Source organism: Lonchura striata, chromosome Z (assembly GCF_046129695.1).
Source record: "Lonchura striata isolate bLonStr1 chromosome Z, bLonStr1.mat, whole genome shotgun sequence".
NCBI classification, from domain to species: Eukaryota; Metazoa; Chordata; class Aves; order Passeriformes; family Estrildidae; genus Lonchura; species Lonchura striata.
In genome coordinates, this window is record NC_134642.1 from 31,046,056 (window position 1) to 31,066,260 (window position 20,205).

General features: G+C 41.7%; 1 protein-coding gene across 3 annotated transcripts in view; it reads right to left on the minus strand.

Moving 5' to 3' along the window:
- Positions 1 to 14,159, minus strand: part of GPBP1 (GC-rich promoter binding protein 1) — a 35,371-nt gene extending 21,212 nt beyond the window's left edge. For 2 of the 3 annotated variants that reach the window (XM_077790241.1, XM_021534333.2), the window contains exons 1-3: positions 13,580 to 13,667; positions 12,419 to 13,465; positions 11,523 to 11,590 (exon numbers count right to left, since the gene is read on the minus strand). The gene's annotated coding sequence lies outside the window, so the exon portion shown is untranslated. Of the gene's footprint in view, positions 1 to 11,522; positions 11,591 to 12,418; positions 13,466 to 13,579; positions 13,668 to 13,857 lie in introns of those variants that run through there. The other variant, XM_021534332.3, reaches the window with a different exon arrangement.
- Positions 14,160 to 20,205: the final 6,046 nt, after the last annotated feature.

Genomic DNA, 20,205 nt, shown 5'->3' on the forward strand with positions numbered 1-20,205 from the left:
AGATGAGTCGATCTTTTTCTTAAAAAGAAATAAACTTAAATGGTAAAGAGAGACATGGGCCAAAACTACACAATACTCCGAGCCAAATCAGCAAAAGAATATATATATAAGTTTCAATAAACCCATAAAAGACAAACTTTTAGGGCTAATTCTTCCAAATAGTTTTAATTAAAAAAACCAAGAAGAATAAAAACACAGACGTATTTCTAGAACATTACCTGACCAAACTCAGGAGTTTGCAGTTAAGCATTAACATGAAAGACAACTCCTGGGGATATTCCATACCAAAGTGAAGAAAACATTTTCTTTCACCAAATTGTACATATGCCTGGTCTAGCAATTAGACATGGGAACAGAGAGTTCTTTCATTATTAAACCTTTCTAACTTTGAATAGGCACAAACATCTCAGGCATAATTAAACTGGGAAACAATGGGCAGGTCAGGAAAAGGTATTTTTAAACTGCATTAGAGGACATAGCCTACCCAGCTTAAAGGTACTAGTTCCATATTTTACCAGGTTTCATAAACATTCTAACAGCTGCTAGCTTTCTGATGTTGCCAACAGGTTTCTCCTATAGATAGAAAAGATTTTATTATAAGCATGATCTCTATTTAAATGATCTGACACGTAATTGATAGCTCTAGGATACTATTCATTCCCAGGAAAGTATTTTTGATAAACTGAAAACAAATCAAAAAACATAAGAATGGGATGTCAGCAAGGCACCTCTAATGCCACAGGCAGGATTTACTATGCTTAAACCCTTTGTGATCATCTTGGCTGCCAACATTAGTGTGTTTCTTGCTTGTTTTCCAACTGAAGCTGAACCGACAACTAGAAAATTATTCAGCAACACATTCTAACACTAAAAAGGTTCTTTCTACCTTTTTTCCCTGCTATTCAGGTCTTCTACCTAAGCTACCCAAGAGAGTCAGATATGCATCTGCATTCTGTGTCCACTAAAGCATTTGCAGTTTTTATTCAGATACATACTACCTACTACTTCTAAATTAAACAAAAACAACATTTAAAGTATTTTAATAGAATGAGTGTCAGTAGCATAAAATTGCTTTTATTACACTGACTTGAAACTGTGTGTCTACTAGCAAGTTTTTTCTTGCATACACACCACACAAATACTGTTCTGTAACACTAATAGAGCAGCTGATGCACTCTCACCATTAACACAGCTATGAGAAGTAAACTTAGTGAGGTAAACACCACAGATTCAAATACAATTCAGGGCTTTCAGAATCTCTCTTGGTAACAAAAGAGCAGGCCCAAAATTTATCATGAATGTTTAAACCACCATTCTCTATTAGCACAGATCTGCCACTCTTCAACCAAACTGCAGCAAAAGCTAACTTGGCTCAGACTCTCAGCTGCTGAAGCAGAGCTGCACAATTCTAGAAAGGTAAGAAAAGATACTGAAATACTGCTGTCCTCATACTATTAACACACAAATACATTTAAAAGTCTTTAGTCAGACTGGTCAAACTATTGCCTCATCTCAGCAATAGCCACTTGTGACCAATCCAAGTAATGTGCAGTGACCTTAGTGACCTCAGTAACAAAAGTCTTCTGTAGCCCGTGAATTTAGACAGAAGTAATGTGTTGCTGTATTGTGGATAACAGAATAGTTTAGAGCAAAGAAAGAAATCATGTTCTTAAGTTTTACATCTTGAGGAGGGGATTTGAAAGAAGTATATAAAGAATTTTGCTTTAAGTAACATGCAGTAATTAATCCAATATTCAAGTAAATAAAATTTAATTCTCAAGTTTTTTAAGTATGATCTTCAATAATAAGGCAGCGACTGCCAAGGAGTAACAAACAGCTGGTTCCAAATGACATACAGTGAAGAGATTTGCCATAAATATTACTCAGTCATCTACTATGAGCTATATTTGCAGTTGAAATAAGAACACTGCACCAAATATACTCAACCACCACACAGAAAAGGTTGGGCTGCGCTTTTTTTATGATTAAGTCAACAAGCTTCTTTTGTGACAGAACTATTTCCCATCAGTTGTAAACCTGTAGGAAAGTCTATATTCTAAACAAATTTGTGTTATCTGCATTGCATCTGGGAAAAATTGATGTACAGTCTCCGTTTTACAAAAATAAGCAATACACTATGAAAGGGAATCAGAAAGCTACTGCACGAATCAGGCGTCAAGACTTCTGGGAAAAGGCTAAGAAACAACACCTAGAGTCAATACCCAAACCTGCAAAAACAACAAAAATTAAGCTAAAACAAGTACCATTGGTTTATCTTGTCCTTACCAAATTAAATGAAAAAATCAAATATTAAAGGCTATTGCCAATTTTCCTCACACTACTACATTTTTCCTTTTATATTCACACAGAAGAAGTGAAATCACACTTAAGAATAACAACACAGGTTTTCAAGATTTTTCTTGGTGCAATAACAAACTATTTCAGGGATCAGGGTCATGAAAAGTCTAAGGAAACTATCTGGCTTACTTTGCCGCACAAAATGAAGACATAAACTGTATTTAAAAATGTGGTTATGAACATCTAGAAGAGAAAATTTCAGCAAGAAAGGAGATGTGTTAATCCAAAACACCACAAGAACCACAGAGTATCAATTACAGTAGATTGAAGGTGGACAGACACATGATCCTGAAGATCTAAAGACCAATATTCTGAAATAGCTTTAAGACTTAGACAAGTATTGAAACTGTCGATTTCTATGACACTTCTAAATCAGATCCCAGTGATTGTAACTAAAAAAGTTCAACATGCAGGATGACACATTACACAAAGGTAACACTGTAAAAGCTAATCCACTTCTTCCCTATTTTCAGTGCCAACAAGACAAGTGTGATATCTCTCCAGCAACTTTTTTCTCTCCCCTCCTATTTGAAATCAATATACATTTTAAAAAACTAACCTTTTAAGCACAAAGAACACCCGTTACAACTAAAATATAAGTAAAATTTTGGTTTTTTCTGCAATAACACAAATAGAATTTGACACAATACGAAAGCAGAGAACACCCTTCTATTCATAAACTTTCAGATTAGCCTGCTTTCAGATTACTTTAGCATAGTGCTTCCTCAAACTTCCTATTAATATTAAAATTTTCACCTTATCTGCAACCATTCACTATTCCTGGGACAAGCAAACTTACTAACATTTAAGTTTCATTTACAAAGTTTGTTCATAATACAGATCAAGGAGATCTAGATAAACAAACTAGCTGAAATAGTGTTATAGAGTACATCTTGGCTTTAACAAACACAATTTGTTGCATTTTAATAAGCAGTAAAAATTAATTTATTTTAACACTTGTTTTTTTTCTCCTCTCTTTATTTATTGGGGGGAGGTGGAGGACACGAACAGAACAAAATGCTTGCTCATTCTCACACCATTTGTGCTAAATTTGGGACTGCTGCCACCACTGTCATGGATTTCATTACCTTCACTCTGGGGCAATTCCACAAAGCAGGCAGACTGGCAGTACGTGGCACTACTTTCTAACCACTAATGAAGACCAAGAACACCACAGGCTAAGCACAATGCAGAACTGGAGCAAGCATTTGTAACTCCAGATTGTATCTCTGCGTAGCACAAAAAAATGGGAATATACTGCAGTCACATATCAGACTCAGTACAGGGTAACTGCAGAGCCACTACAGACAGAATTGTGTGCATGTACTACCTCACTTAAATACAGCACTACACTAGGAAGCAGTTGTGCTGCCAAACATTATAAAGAAAAAGGATAAGACATGAAGACAGACCTAGACTATTTTTCCCCCTTGCCAGGCATCTATAAAGCACTGAAAACACTTAGCACAGACAAAGCTTTTAAAGAAATAAAATTTTAAAAATAAAATAAAATAAAAATAAGCTAAACTAAGAATAAATTACAAATAAAGTAAAAATAAAAATAATTTTTAAAAATAAAATATGAAAGTCTTCAGCTCAAACTCTGGAAAATTTACTGTGTAAGCAGACTACTTTTATGTAGTAGAAACTCGTATCACATCTTCTGTACGGCTTCTGACAACACAATAGACCAGCAAATTCCTTGACAAAAGTATTTAATCTGGCCTCAAATATATCATGAAAACAAAGGCTACTGAGGTCTAGAATAAACTGGTTACACAAAAACATAATTCACCTGATCACTTGTGGACCATTTTAAAGACAATCCTTTACCCAGAATTTCTTCTAGTTTTAATTGTATTCATCAAATCTTTACAGCATTAAAAAAAATCTCCCTCTAAGACTTACACAACACTGAAAATAGCCACAGAGCATCTCTGGAAGAGCACAATACAGGAACTGGAAAAGTAACTGTTGTGAGAATTGAGTTGGAGACAATCTCTACACTGTCTGTGTAGGTCAACAGAAGAGGTAATAGATGGCAGAGCAAAAGAAATCACCTTCTGATATACTGCAAGATGGCAGGGCAGAAAAAGCAGATTAAATCAAACCATTTGGGACTCCAGTACTCTTGTACCTAGAGTCTCTAGTCCCATCAATAGTATTAACAAAACTAAAGTCTTCCTCATCATTTGCATCTTCACACAGCTCTACAAGAGAAGTGAGTTTAAAGACTTACTGATTTTAAATATTGAAAGAACCTTCTGAAAAATTAAAATAAAACATCCAAAGAAAACTCTGAAGGACTAATGGCCAATACCTCCCTAAATTTCAATCCAAGACTAATGGCCAACTTTTACCTCCCTAGAACTTCAAACCAAGTATCAGCCTCTGACCATTGGAAAGATACTGAGGTGTCTTTATCATTTTCATGGTCATTTACTGAACTCTCTCCACCATGTCTCACCCTTTCTTGTATCAGGGAGCCTGTAACAGTACTACACATCCTAGAAAGGTGACACAGTCCGCCTGTGGCCTCACCAAGGCTGCACATGGGACAAAGCCGAACTCCCCTTGACTTGAGCACAACACTCTTCCTAATGCTGCCAGAGAGATTTTCACTTTACTCCTTACAGGGACCCACTGCTAGCTCATGGTTGGACTGCTGTTCAACAAGACCCCCAGGTCCTTCTCTCTAGCTGGCATATGCAGCTGCAATTCCAAAAAAATCCACACTTTCCCTTTGCTTCATGAGGATCTTCTATCCACATTCTTCCACACAGCAGACCAAACATCAAGCGTGTGCATCAGCCAGCTCTCCCCATCTTATATTATTATGCACACTTGTTGAGGGTAAACCCTACCCTACTGTCCAGGACTTCAATGAAGATGCTCAATAGCAGGGGCTCCAGTACTGAACCCTGTCCCAGGGTACACTGGAACAGCTTCTTCCAAATGGCCTTTGTGCCACTGACTGCATCTCTGAGAACCTGTGCCTCACCATTCAGACAGTTCTGAATACAACCTCACTGCTCACTTTCGCATACGTACTTGTCACCTTTCCCCTGACAATGTCATTGAAGACAATGTCAAAAGCCTTACTGAGGTCAAAATAAACACCATCCATTCCTCTCTGTTCATCTACCAAGCTAGTCACCTCATTTTAAAGCTTGCTGAAGTGTGACATCCCCTTCACAAAGCCATTCTGATTGCTCTCACTCGCCTTCCTGTCCACCACGTTTGGAAACATGTTTCCAGGATCAGCTGGTGCACAACCTTCCCATTGACTGAAGTGAGGATGACTGGCCTGTAGTTCCCTGGATTCTCCTTTTCATCCTCCCAGATGACAAAATTAGTATTTGCTCTCTTCTCTTACTCAAGAACCCATCCCAATGACCATTAGACCTCTCAAAAATGGCTTTGCAATAACAACAGCTCTCATGGAAGAACGGAACACCCATCATGGAACCATCCTGTCAAGCCCCATGGACTTACAACTTTCTTTAACTGTTCCCTAACCTGATTCTTTCTTCACTGAGGGTAGAGAAAAAAAGGCACAGCAGAACTTGAAGATGACAAGGACATGAGACCAGAGATGGTCTCCACCCAATCTTAAGGGCATTGTTTAACTTGTCTAACCAGTATTCAGCTGGAAGAGACAGTCCCACTGGTATTGAATAGATCTCCAACCTTAGGGAAGTCTCTTCCAGTGAACAAAATGAAGTATTTCTCTAGCTCAGAAACTCATCCTCAGGACTTAAAATAGGTTTCGTTACTATAGATAAGATACATTTGGTAACACTATCTGTCTGAACTGTGAGAATAAAAAAAAACAGTACATTTGGTAACACTGTCTGAACTGTGAAAATAAATAAAACCAGCTTTCCTTTTTCATAATGTCCCAACTTGAAGAAACAGATAAAAGAGTGACATTACTATAATAAGGAAAAAGAAAACAACCAATAATACAGTAAAATAGCCAAAACTTCTAGATTTTAAAAATTTAATCTACTAAAAATTGATTTGCACAGAGAAAACCTCAAACAGAATAAATATTAAAAGCACTGATATGATATACACATTTATATTTTCCAAGGGAATCTAAAGTCAGTATGTATGCATATCTAAGTGGCACATTCCTATGAGCTTTAATCTAATGCCTCACAGAGTATTATCACAGCAAGTACAGCACACCACAAATTACATAGGAGACCCTTTTTCACTTCTCAGCTACAAACATCTGACAAACCACCCTCACTTTGTCAATGTAATTTTTAGCATAATATTTATAAATGGGATACAAGAAGGTTGTAAGCCATAAGAACTAAAGCACACTACAGTGCTGTTATGAAAGTGTGGAAAGAAAAGGTTATATGCATCGTCTCAATTTGCTGTTATTGCTTTGTTTCCTTGATAATGAGCTCCAGCACACATATCAAATTCTTATTTCATCAGAAGACAAACAAGAGCATATGTATGAACTTCAGAGGGTCCAACAAGGTAGTTAGAATACTGGCCCTTCAGTCCTCCCATCATGGGCCAGCTTCAAATTTTGGCTTCAACTCTGTATCATTAGCAAAAGGAAAACAGCCAAGTATTGGTCTGAACTAGGCAAAGAAACTACAATCACAAGACTTATTCATCAGCCTACACACACCTTTTCCCCACACAAGATCATTCATGGCTTTTTTCATACTAAGCAGATCTTCAAAATAACCTGCACCACCAAAAGTTTTTTCTTCTGCAATAAAATACATCTTCTGTCAAAAGAAAAATTTCCAGTGGTAGCAGAGATCCTTCTCTGTTATCCCTCTCTGCTATCTATAGTTAAGAGCAGCACTAATTTCAAATCAAGTTGCTAAATATAAGGTCTAAACAATACTTTTATTTAAAATCTATAAACCTCAATTTTCATTCCTCTTTTAAAGACAGTTTATTCATTATCTTCCTTACTCTTCTGTGATTCATGTAGTTCCAACAAAACAAAATAACCTAACTTCAAGTTATTTTGCTATTCCAAATTTGTATGTCACTAAAACAGAAAATAACATTCAAACCCTTACACAAGCTTTAAGAGCTTTTGAAACTAGAAGCATTTCTACTGATCAGTTGCTGCAAAAGCATGACAAACACTTCAACTGAAGAGTCTTTCTCTTTCCTTCTTTCTGTATAAATGAACAGCCACAACAACAGAATAAGTTTACATCTTTACAGCCAAACTTTTAACACTCTGAAGGGAAAGAGTGTCACTTCACCCCTTGTGGCATTTCAATGAAAGACTATTTATAAGAAAGATTAGGCTGGGGTATGGTAATTCCCTCAAGTTTTTTGGTTCTCTGAAGTTTATTGCCTAAGACTCATACCTTCAACAGAAAGGAAAAGGAGCTGAACTTTTGAAGGCCTCTCCCATCAATTAAACAAAAAACTCAGAAACAGTTCAACTGCAGCCTCTTATTTCTCAATCATGCTACTGGACAGCAAGTAAAACCTCTAGTTTTAGTTTTGATACCTCCACCATCAATACAGAATTGTCCTCATATATATTCTACTACTGGACAATACAGGAGAACAAAAGAAGATATTCATACAATTCATAATTTACCTTCTTGTCTCATGTTTTAAAAAGAAGAATTAAAACCAAGATTTCCTGCAGCATACTAAGGAAGGAGCAAGGTCCCCTGCTAGATCTGAGCACTTAAGCTTATGTATGAGGAGTATGCAGAGTCAAAATATAATGGTCCATTTTTTAGCCAATTAAAACCAACACATTCTTTAGTACAGCCACACACTTAATACTTACCTTTACAGAGACTTAGAAAAATATAGAATACTGAAAAAAAAAAAAAAAAAAAAAAAAAAAAAATCATCCACCTTCATTTCTATTTTGTGCTCAAGTTCCTTATAGGAGAATAAGCCAACTAAAGCACACCTTATGTTTTACATAAGGTTCTAGAATGTGAGCACTGCTTTTTATCATATCATCCCCTTTTCTACATACAGTTATGGTTCACAGGCAACAGGTTTTAACATTACCTCTGTGAATCAAATATAAATGTCACAACAATCAAAACATCCTTTAAGAAGTGTTTTAGATATAGATGAAGCTGCTAAGTCCTTCAGATAACATAATGACAACTTTTTAACAAAAAAAAAGTTTCTTTTTTGCACTGTACCAAGAAGACTTAAAAAAATGCAAGCTATTTCATAACATGAAATAACTTCACTTTTACAGCCAGGTTCAACTGAATAACTTCAATTCACTGCAGCCAGGTTTCTCCTCCTTGAGAGTCTAACACACTTTGGTGTGTAATGATACCACTAAATCATTAACTGACCATTTAGTAAAAGCCTGGTAGATGCTCATTTCCTGCCCTTTAACAACATTCAAATTCAAAGCTAAAGTGCGAGCTGAATTACATCACTACCCTAGTCAGCATATATGTTGTGTAGGAAATCACCAGGAGTTCTTTTAGCACTTGGGAATAGTCACAAGAAAGAAGGAGCAGTTGATAAAGGTAGAAGTCTTGCCCTATGCTGAGCATATAAAACAGGTAACTCCCAATTTCAGCTGTTTCCTGGACTGTGTCTACCCAAGACATGAAAGGAGGAGACTGTGGAAGAGTTGATAGCATCACATAGGGCATTATCATCAGGTACCATGTTCAGTTACTCAAACACAGAGTAAGAAAAAAACAAAACAAAAAGTGTGACAAGTTTCCTTCATGTCTGTTTATAATAAGGTCTGCAAATATTTGTCTCTAAAGGACAGAATTTATTCCTACTACTAAAAAAAAGAAATAAAAGCAACTTCTTCAGACATTATTGATGAACTGTCATGGTAACAGTTCTATCCACATATGTTAAACAGAATAACCTCATTAGAATGGAGGACAAAATAAAAGGAGCACAAAGCACATTAACTTGTACAATGCTAAATATCTGCACAATTTCCCTCTATCATTTTACCGATGTAATTCTGTTTCAGCATTGCTGCAGGATTAAAGGGTACTTATTCACAAAAGTTTCCACCAACAGTTTTCTCAAACAGTAGAGCAACCTCCACCATTCTGAAGAATTAGCAAGTACAAATGTACCCATTTTATGAACTGACCAGAATAAACACATGAGTAAAAGACACAACCTGCTGACAGTTATCCCACTACAAAAGCTATGTTTACATCAAGGTTTAAAGTGTAAGCTCTTCGGAGCAAGGACATTATCTTCATAGTTGTCTGCAAAGCATTTAACAGACTGTAAGCACTTGAAAAACAAAAATCTAGGGAAAAATTAAAGTGGACCAGCACACTTGGCATTCTCTCCTCACTAGGTATGAATTTTGTTTAGGGTACAAGGGCACAGCTGTAAAACATTCCTGAATCCTTGTCCAAACACATATGAACACAAATAAAAAAATACACTTCTACAGAATCCCTTAGGATTTGGGGCTAACATGTATATCTCCAACAGCAATAGCTGGATAACAGCAGAGCCAACCAACAGTTTGTGGTAAATAGGATGAGGCTGGAGAAGGGGTCAGGTAGAGGTGGGACAGCACTCTTCAGGGACAAACATCTTCATTCTAGTCCCCTGAGACACAAAAGCATCAGCACAGAAGCAAGCATGAACTGTTGACAATAGGGGGATAAGGAGACCACCAGGGATCCCCCAAAACCCTCCAAGCCATTTCCAGAAAGGCCTCAAAGAATCGACCATGCAAGATAACTGATGTACATTGAAAATTAAAACCTTAAGTTCAGGGCAAGGAATCTATAAAAAGGTAACCAGCAAGCCCTGCCTGCACATCCCAGGACATACCATAGCCTGGCCAACACTAGGAATCAGGGCTGGTGATCTCTTTTTCTCTCTCTCCCTCGCCTTACTTCTTCTCTTCCCTTGTATCCTATCCCTACCATGTAAGCTGTGTGCTTATACAGTAGGCCAGGAACTGACATACCCATTTCAATGCCAAGTGTGCAATTTATGTATAAAACCTAGTGATTTTTTTGTAGACCCTCTGACTTTTGTTGTCCCTTTCAACCACAGCATTTATGAATCTTGGGTGCTCCTTTCCCCTTAAGTGTGGAACACTACTAATTTCCCAAGTGTAAGTACTGTGAAAGGAATAAAAGAATTATCCTACCAGCAAACAGAGATATATAAAGATAGAATTAATTTATTAAAGCTAAAAAGCAAACTCCTTAAAACTCCCAGAAGGAGAAGAGTCTACAAAAAGATGCCACCCAAAATAGTAAGTGGGGGATGTAGCTCCTTGATTTCAATGAGAGCATCTTGAAAATAAATAAAAGTATCTCAGCACTGAAAATTAATAGCTTGGAAAAACAAGCAACACATCACTTTTTCTATGAGCTAAGAAATTAATATTTCTATTACTGTCATGCACATACAATAGACAACAACCAAATTAAATGGCCACTCACACCAGAACTCTCCATCAACCAAATGCTTTCAAAAAAAATCATGCAAGTAAAGGGACATACAAGATCATTCTTTTCTATTGGTTTGGTTCTTTAACAAGTGGCTCAGCTCACCAGTCAAACCCAGCCACACATAGACTCAACACAGAAGAGCCACAAGCCATAGCCACAGATTACAGCAACAGACCCCTACTCAAGTTCCATAGTTTCCATATTTTCAAAACAACAAAACTGAAACAGAAGTTAAAATAACAAAGCAGCAAGAGCATCCAAAGGAGAAAACTGAAGCTAGTTCAACTTTTAGATACTGACAACATATAGGTAAGAACTTTAGAAAGAGTGAGAATTTACAAAATTTATGAAGATGCAAGTCCTTCATTTGTAGTCAAAATATCAAGGCTGCAGGATTTAAAATACACTGCAGTAATTTTTAAATAGTTTCACACACTTAACTACATTTTTTCTACAGGGTTTTAACACATGCAATCTTCCCAAATATCTTTACACTGCCCTTGGAGAAAACCTTTTTTTCATAAGTTCACTACTACTAATACTTCAGTATTGTAGAAGCTCTCGAAAATATTTTAAAAGGCGACAACAGAGGTAAATGTGCAACCTCTACCACACACTCAGTTTAAAGTCTACCCAATAATGCTTTAATTATTTAAAGCCTTATGAATCACCAGGGTGGGGTAGGGAATAGAAAACTTCAGTAAAATCACCACTGACTTTTGAATTAAGTTGCTCTGTCCATCTTAATTTTCTTTCAGGCAGTAGCAGTTCTGTTGAATGCAAACCTACAAAAAATTATTACAAACACATTAATGCCAAAATTAAAAACTATTTAATTACTGTGGGATAAAGAAAACTACAATACATCTAAAAATAACAAGGAAGACAAGCCAATTTGCCACTAGATTTAATTTTGAATCATTCCAAGGAGAAGGAGCTTTTTATGAAGTGCTATATTTGCAGACCAGCCAGTCTAATTCATTCCCATTACTGAAGGAAAATACACTGAAGTCAATCTTATAATATCAAAACAGAAATAAGCTAGTCTGCAGAGACAGCAAAATTATTTCTGGTAAAAAAAAACCCTAATGGCTTTCGTGTGTAATAAAGAATAGAAGAAAGAAAAAAAAAAAAAAAAAAAAAAAGAAGAGTAAAAAACCCTCTATATTATTATTACCCTAATGCTGCAAATCACATCTAACACAAATGGAAGGAATGACACATGCAAGCTATTCTGACTTGGTCAAAACAAAATAACACTCACTGTTGAGATTACAACATTACCATGAAGTCTAAATACTTATGGATTTAGTCTAGATATAGCTACTTTTTAGTCTCACATAAGAATCACACTCTTATCTATACATTTCTCCTTGTACCTGTATTCTTCAAATTCTTAAGAAATTATTCCATTACTTATAAAAGCCAGCAAGTAAAAATTAACCAGCTTCAACATTCAACATTCTCAAAAAAAAAAAAAAACAAAAAAAACCACCAAAACCAAAAACAAAACACCAAAGAACCTCTAACCAATAAAAATTACAGGTTTAACTGTTCTACCAATAAAATGGTTTTTCAAATGTAAACCAATTTATGAACACTACAACACTTACCTAATTCAAGAGGACCACACAAGGTGCTAGTGTTGCGTGATTTATATTTTTCCAGTTTGTTTTCCTTGAGATAATATCCCGAGGTCCTGTTGACACTACATTCGTGGCAGTTCGACATAGATTTGACCTCACAGAAATCAGCTACCCATCCTTCTTGTCTACAGATGCTGCAAGACTATTTACGAACTCTGCCAATGTCTTTCTTAAAAACCTTTTCTTTTCTCTGAGAGTTTCTTCTCTTGTCTATTCCATGTAGATACCACTATATGCAGCATCAGCTCCAAGTGAAATAAATATAGGTTTTACTCCACAAACTGTGACGTCAAAACCCCAAATTTCACATATGAACTGCAGAACATTTCCTACCTTCCGGTAGCAGGGGCATTTGCAAACAGTTATCTGGATACCTCCATACTGCTTGTGGGCAACAATATTTTACAACAGAAATATTAAATAAAATACAAAAGAAAAAAGTATAAACATACATCTATTAAATTCTTCATTTATAAAGTCGGTCTCAGTGCAAAACGAGAGAAGACTATGTCAGAAAATCTCAAAAATTAAGCAAGGGAATAAAAAAAATCTGCCATGAAACTTTTCAGCAATGTCCACACAGTGACTCAGGCTACAGTTAACCTGGAGGCAGTTAACAAAACTGGTTAAGCCTCTGACTCAGAAAGAATGTTGCCGAGAAGAGAAAGAGTATGTAAAAAGAGGAAAGCACTTTATTTCGGCAGCTAAAGTATTCAGAACTTCATAAATTTAGCTACGTATCCATGCCATGCGGACAAAAGAATCCAAGGGAGATGTGCTCGACACTGCTAGAAAAAACCTCCCGACTTCCTCAATTCTCTTCCCATATGACAGCCGCTTGTTTCAGAGGCCTTTTCAGGACAAAGCACGCACAAATAATTCCAGAACCGTGTCCGGTATTTCTTCCCTTTCACGGGAAGCAACTGCTGCAGATCAGAGTCCACCTTTTTTCTTTTCTGCCAGCTGAAGCAAAAGGCTGCAAACATCCAGGACTGACTCTGTCGTTCACTCAACCTAAGGTAAAAAGAACCAAATAAATCAGTTTTTCCTTATGAAATCCGGACTGGCGCTTGACAAACACAAAACAAACAAAACCCAAAAGGCTGAATCTTGGAAACAAGCAGAAACCTGGATCCTAAGGAGCAGCCAGGGCCGGAGCCGGGGAGCCGAGCCCCAGAGCCCGGGTTACAGCTCCACTGGCGGCGCGGGGCGGGCGGCAGGAGCGCGTGACGCGGGGCGCAGCCCGCCAGCGAGAGCCGCCTCCTGCCGCGCCGCGCCGGCCAAACACGCGGGGGAGCCACGGGCACGGGGCGTGCGGCTGGGAGCAACGAGCAGGGGGGTCACCTCTCGATTTATTGGGAAAGCTGAACGGATGTGCAGGAAGCCCCAGGGCGGGAATCGCTGACCTGGGCCAGGGACGTTTCCCGGTGTCCCAGCGCGGCCCGGGGCATGCTTCCTCTCCCGGGTGTGGGGACACAGCCGGCCCGCGCCGGGCTGTGCGGACACACAGAACGCCGCCTCTCGGGGGGCACGACCTCGCGCTGCGGCTCCGCCGAGTGCTCCTCTGCCCTTCAGGCCGGCGGGGGCGGCTCTCCCTGCCGGCCCCGAGGGCAGTCCAGGCAGCACGGCGGGGGAAGGAGAGCGGCGGCCCGGCTGCTCCGTGTCCGCCCCACGCCCGTTCCCGGGGGTGTCCCGGAGGTGTCCCGAGTGCCGCCTCGCTCCCCACGCGCGCGCGCCTCGCTCCCTCAAAATGGCGCCGCTCCGCGCCGCAGTGTTTCCCCGGCGCGCGCGCACGCGCAAGCTTCGCGAGAGGCCCCGCGCGGGAGCCCGGGCAGGAGCGGCCGGGCCCCGGTTCCGCCCCCGCCGTGACGTCACGGGAACCCTCCCGAACGTTTCGCGCGGGACTGGGAATCCCCAGAGCGCGCCCCGCCCCCGCGGCGGGAGTCCCCGGCGCCGCCGTCACGGCGCGTGCGGCCGCGCCGCACCGCCGGCGCAGGCGCGGCGAGCGCCGAGGCGGTGGCGGCGCGGGGCCTCAGGCCGCGAGCCGAGCTCGGGCCGCGGGGCGGTCGCGTTGGTCCCGGCGGGTGCCCGGGACCTCGGCCGGAAGGTCCGCACGCCGCGGTGGTGTGCGAGAGCGGCCACCAGCGCGGCCCTGGATCGGCCCGGTGCCGGCGCGGCCCCCGCCGTGAGGAAGCAGGGCGCAGCGGGCGCCGCGAAGCGGGCGCTCCGCAGTGCCAAGCGCCGCCCGCACCGCAGCGCCGTTTAATCGCGGCGCCGGCGGGGCCGAGGCCAGTAAAAACCAATAACCACCGATTAATAAAACAAAATACCAGAATCTTCGCTAAATCGACAGCTACTTCAGTGTGCAAGAGCACGAGTGGAAATACACTGGAGGTCCGCACAATTACTCCGCGTGTGCAGTTTTGAGAGAAAAGTTATAGGTAGATTCTTCCTGTTTGGGATCTAAATGCCTAAATCACCGTTTTGCAATTTTGAAATCCTTTTACCAATGCAATCAAAACTGGTTTTTTAACTAATAAGGTAAAAGAATAAATTTACAAAATTATATTTAGATATAGTTAGAAAGAACGCTGGCAAGTGTTTGTAGCTGCTGCATTTGATTCTGGATTTTCTTTGGAAGTTTCCTCCACAAGTTTTAAGTTATTTTAGAGACTGAGAGACTTTTGACAAAAATTGTCTCAAACTGTAGGATTCTTGTTTTAAATGTATTTTACAGACATGTATATGTGGCCAAAGTAAATTATTTTTCATAACTTGATAGAAATCACTAGAAAGCAACAATTACTTTTTTTTACAGAAATTTGACTAAAAGTCAACAACTGAGAAAATAAAGTAGTAAAACACATGATAATTCCGTCTTTAAACTGACAGAAGCTCTGAAACAGTTCAGAAGCTCTGAAACATTAATCTTCAGCACAACTCTGAGTAGTTAAATACCAGTTCTGATTTCTAACCCCAGCAGTGTTTTTCTAAGTTCAAGAATTCAATATTCATCACAGTCTTGACTGCAGTGAAACCTCCATTCTCCTCATCCTTGAAATTGTTTGTCCTTTTATTTGCCTGTGCTGCAAAAGCAAGGATTCCCAGGAAGGATGTTGAGAGCATTCCCTGTATCCCTTAGATACTTGCATAGCTGGATGCCAAACCTGAAACCATGAGCAGGAAAGGCACAGCAGTGCTCTGCTACCTGGCCCAGCTATGAACTGGTCTTGGTGAACCTCACACCACTGGCCTCAGTCCATCAATCCAGCCTGTCCAGATCCCTCCCTGCCCTCCAACAGACCAACAGTCACACCCAACTTGGTGCTGTCTGCAACACTGAGGATACACACTCAATCCACTCGTCCACGTCATTGATAAAGATATTAAACAGAAGTTCCCCCAGTCCTGAGCCCTGGGGAACCCCACTCATGACTGGCCAGCAGCTGGATGGAGCTCCGCTCACCACCACTCTCTGGGCCCAGCCATCCAGGCAGTTTTTACCCAGGGAACAGAGCACCTGTCCAAACTATGGGCTGCCATCTTTTCCAGGAGAATGGCATTGGAGACAGTATCACAGGCTTTACTAAAGTCTAGGTAGACAGCATCCACAGTTTTTCCTTAATCCTCTAAGCAAGTCACCTGTTCATAGGAGACCAGGTTGACCAAGCAGGACCAACTTTTTCTGACACCATTCTGAATGGGCCTGATCCCTTGGCTGTCCTGCACATGCTGTGTGGATTGTACTATGGCACTCAAGATTATCTGTTCCATAACCTTGCCAGGCACCAACATCAGGCCTGTAGCTCCCCACAACCTCCCTCCAACCCTAGTTGTAGATAGGTGTCACATTGGCCAATCTCCACTCAAGTCACCTGGGACCTCCCAGGTTAGCCAGGGCCATTGGTAAATGAGGGACAGTGGCTCAGTGAGTTTCTTCCATCATCTCTTTTAGTATCCTTGGGTAGATTCCATCTGGCCCTCAACACTTTTCATGTCTAAGCAGCTCAGTAGGTCACTAATTTCTCCTGAGGAGGTGCTTGATTCTTGCTCCTTGTCCTTACCTACCAGCTCAGAGGGCTGGTTGCCTTGATAATAACTGTCTTTTTGTTAAAGGTTGACCCAAAGCAGGCACCTCAGCCTTTTTCTCATCTTTAGGTACAATGTTTCCCTCTGCATCCAATAAGTTATGGAGATTGTCCTTGGGAGGGGGTCCTGGGGACAGCCCACCTGGTATGCCCTGGGAAACCACTTCTGTATAATTTTCCCACCTTCCCCGATGCAAATCATTTATCCCTGTTCATGTCCATATTCGGTTTGAGTTATCCCTCTATTCCAGAATGTTCCTCATTCTTTATGCTTTTATTGGTTCCCAATTCTTAGCCACCCCTTCCCCTTGTTCCTATCGGTTCTCACCCTGTTGCTCATCCCCTGCTGTATCTGTCCATTATTGGTTGATTTGTACCCCCGACCCTCTGTTCCTGTTACGGTTATATACCTTGCCCCACCCTCTGGATGGGTGTGATCAGAGCCCACTCCCTTCCTGAGAGGGTGTCTCCCTGAACCTCCAACTACTCTATCCCTCAATAAAACCCTCTGGGAAATACAGCAGCCTGAGCGTCATCCCACCTTCGGGGGTAGCCTCGTTTTAACTATCTGGCACTGTCAGACCGTACCCTCCGTGACATTCCCAGTGGGACACAGGTCCCAGCTGTCACATTGGTTCACCTTTCCTTGTTATTTGTTTTTTAATGAGAACCCTTTTAATTATCTTTTACAGGAGTGGCCAGATGTGAGTTGTAGCTGAGCTTTTGCCTTTCTAACTTTCAGTCTAAATGACCTAATAATATCTTTGCACAATTTCTGAGTTGCCTTCTTCGAAAGGTCATAAAATCTGTTTTTTTAGCCTGAGTTCCAGGAAAAGCCCCCTATACAGGCAGGCCAGTCTTCTTTCTCTCTGCCCCCTCCAGTTTGTTTTTGGTAAATAGGGATGAGTCACTCTTGTGCCTTTAAGATTTCCTTCTTAAAGTATGTTTAACCTTATTGGATGACTTTGTTATTAAGGACTATTTCCCAAGGGACTCTCTGAACCATGGTCCTGAACTGGCCAAAGTCTGGGAGGCCAAGGCAAAAGTTTAGTTGATGCCCTCTCTTCCTTCACCAAGAAAGCTATAATTTCTCTTCCTACACCAATTGAAGGCTATCATTTAGTGGTCACTATTGTCGCAGCGTCGGTCCCTTTCCCTCTCCTGGCTTGCCCAGCACCAGTTGACTCTGCGGGCAGCAGAGGCCACCTTCCCAGTCCACAGGTGGTAGGGACAACGGCTTGTGGATCCAGAGTAACCAGATCCGGGGAGACGAATGGCAGCGATAACGGAAGGCAAGGAGTCATCCTTTTGGGGGGGATCTATAGTCCAAGTTTATTTGGGGACTCCGAGGAGCCACCTTAACTCAGGGGAGATTGCCACATCGTACCCAGTCCGCAGGAGCCGATCTCCTGCCAGCCCCGGCTAGCTCCACAAGGGGCAAACACACAACGGGAGACACTCTCCACTGGACCCTGCTGGGCTTTGGGGGAGTGCCTTTGTGGATCCAAGGACTGGGCTGATCCTACTGGCAAATGATGGAGACGGCACTCTTCAGAGGGGTAACTCCAAAGTTCATTGAGACTCCAAGGGAACCCCCAGAGCCCAACCAAACCCGAATGACTCCAACTGAAGAGAGCACTGGAATGGTGCAAACAACAACTTATATATAGAGGGAGGGGAAACCCAGCTAACCAATGGGAGAAAACATAGGAGTGTCTCTCTTGGTAACTGACAATCAGGGTACCCAGTTAGGGAGGAACAGGGGAGGGACCCCAGGGCTTAATCCAACCACCCGACACCCTCTGTAGAAGCTTCTAGACAGAAAGGAAGGGATACCAAGTGACAGACAAGGCACCTGAGAGGAGACAGGGGAAAGATTCAGCAATTTTGGGGTGACTGACACATAAGGAGAGGTGGGAAAACCAGGGCTAAACTAAGAGGGTACAGAGGGGTACAAAGGAATGAACCATTTTGAAATGAAATACAATAAAACATGAAAACACAACTTTACAGGAGATGCCCACCCAAAGGCTCTGAGCAGGCCTGTGCACAGGGTTTTATTCGGGGGTGGGATTTGATGCGCCTGGGTCCTACGACCTCTGGGCACGCCACAGAGTCAGGTCCTCAGGAGCCGGATAGCATAGAAACAGCTTCCTCTCGAAGGCGGGATGACGCTCAGGCGGCTTAGTTTCCAAGAGGGTTTATTGTAGGAAAAGGTAGGTTGGGGAGCAAAAGGGAGACAACCACTCTGGAAGGGAGCTCACATGGAGAGCCCCGAACTGAGGGCGGGGTGAGGTTTATAACTGTGGCAGAGAAGGAGGGTCCAGGTAGGAAGCATCCAATGAGGGAAGGGTTCAGAGGATGAATGATGGGGTTACAACCAATAGGGACAAGGGGAAGGAGTGGTTACCGGGAAGGAACCAATGGGGGTACAGAGAACAAAGAACTTTCTAGAACTGGGGGATGGCTTACATCAGGACAGGAACAGGGGGAAGGTATAATAAAAGATTGACAACAGGGGAGGCAGGAAGTCACACACTTGTCACCTCCCATGGTAGCTCAGGGGGACTATCTCCTAAGTCCCCTCCCACATCTCCCCCGTTTTTGTTAATTAAATAAACATCGCCCAAAGTCTTCATCAGCATTCTTTTGAATAGTGTTAGGGTGACAGAAATAATAAAGATAATTAGGAAAACCCAAGCAAGTCCTTTCAGAATGGAGGCTGCCCACCCAGGAATGCCCCACTGCAACAACACTTTTTTGACGGGGTCCACAGCCAAAGTCTCTGTCTTGATGTCTTGAACTTCGGTCCAGATCCACTGGATATTTGCTTGTATTGAGGTGCTTCAAGATGACAGGTTAAAACAGCACAATCCTTCTAAGTCCTCGCAGCTGTGGCCATGGGTGAGCAATAGGAAGTCAATAGCTGCTCTGTTTTGTAAGGTGGCATGCCTGGTGGTCTGTTCGTCTGCCAGAAGGTCGGAGAGGGCAGCAGACGAGGCGTTGGCATGCTTGCTAATCCAGCACTCCAGGTGAGAAAGCTCACCCAGGGCCTTAGCTGCAGCATACCATGGCAAAAAGATGGATGCAGCAACCCTCTTCATCTTTCCCCAATTATAAATTTCGGAGTCACAATTTTCGTCAAATTGCGCATAAGATTTTTTTGTACAGGCCAATTGTCTCTCCTTTTTCCAATCAAGAATTTGGGTTCTGTTTGAGTGAGGGTAGCAAGCTTGCCAAGGCTACACGGGCCTCCCTGGAGCTGAGATGGAATTCCCAACCATACTCTGTCCCCACAGATAAGAAACATCCCCCTGGGCAATGTCTTGGGACGAGTGGAAGAGACCGAAATCACCTGGCTGGTGTAATTGCACCAGGTCTGACTATTGTATTTTTTGCTGAGTGGTGCTACGTCTTTTCGGTAAGTGTTCTTGGCCAAGTCAATTCCGTGCCAATTTTGACTTGGCCTTCTAAAATAGAATTTGATGCAATATCTTGCTGTAGAGGACCCCAGTAGGTCCAATTCTTGGGGTTCCTCTTTACTGTCAGGTAAAATTTTGGTCCACTCGTCCCAAGTATCGACCGGGTTAGGTCTCTTACCCATGGTTTGGAGCAGGTCAGAGTTGGATACAAGCCAATCATCGGCTACCAGGGGGAGTCCCACCA